Genomic DNA, 568 nt, shown 5'->3' with positions numbered 1-568 from the left:
TGTGTGTGTGTGTATTTCATTGACTATGCAGAGGCTTTTGACTGTGTGGATCTCAACAAGCTATGGCTGACTCTGAGAAGAATGGGAATCCCAAAACATTTGATTGTGCTTCTGTGAAACCTATACTTGGAACGAGAGGCAGTCGTCAGAACAGCGCAAGGAGATACCATATGGTTCAAAATCAAGAAGGGGTGTTCCTTCAGGAATGTATTCTGTCTCTATACGTTTTTCCATCTGTATGCAGAACAGATCATCTGATACGCTGGGTTGTACGAGGAGGAATGTGGTGTCAGGATTGGTGGAGGAGTCATCAACAACTTGTGTTATGCAGATGACACAACCCTGCTTGCTGAAACTGAGGAAGACCTGAAGCTCTTGCTGTAGAAGGTCAAGGACTGCAGCCTTAAATATGGATTGAAGCTCAACATCAAGAAAACAAAGATTCTCACCACTGGGCCAATTGGCAGCATCATTGTGGATGGTGAAGAGATTGAGATAGTTAACAGTTTTAGTTTACTTGGCTCCAAAGTCAACACTCTTGGTCCCAGCAGCCAGGAAATCAAGAGAC

Source organism: Elephantulus edwardii, unplaced genomic scaffold, assembly GCF_000299155.1.
Source record: "Elephantulus edwardii isolate Elephantulus edwardi_28Jun2011 unplaced genomic scaffold, EleEdw1.0 scaffold00025, whole genome shotgun sequence".
Taxonomy (NCBI): domain Eukaryota; kingdom Metazoa; phylum Chordata; class Mammalia; order Macroscelidea; family Macroscelididae; genus Elephantulus; species Elephantulus edwardii.
This window is presented reverse-complemented; position numbering follows the sequence as displayed.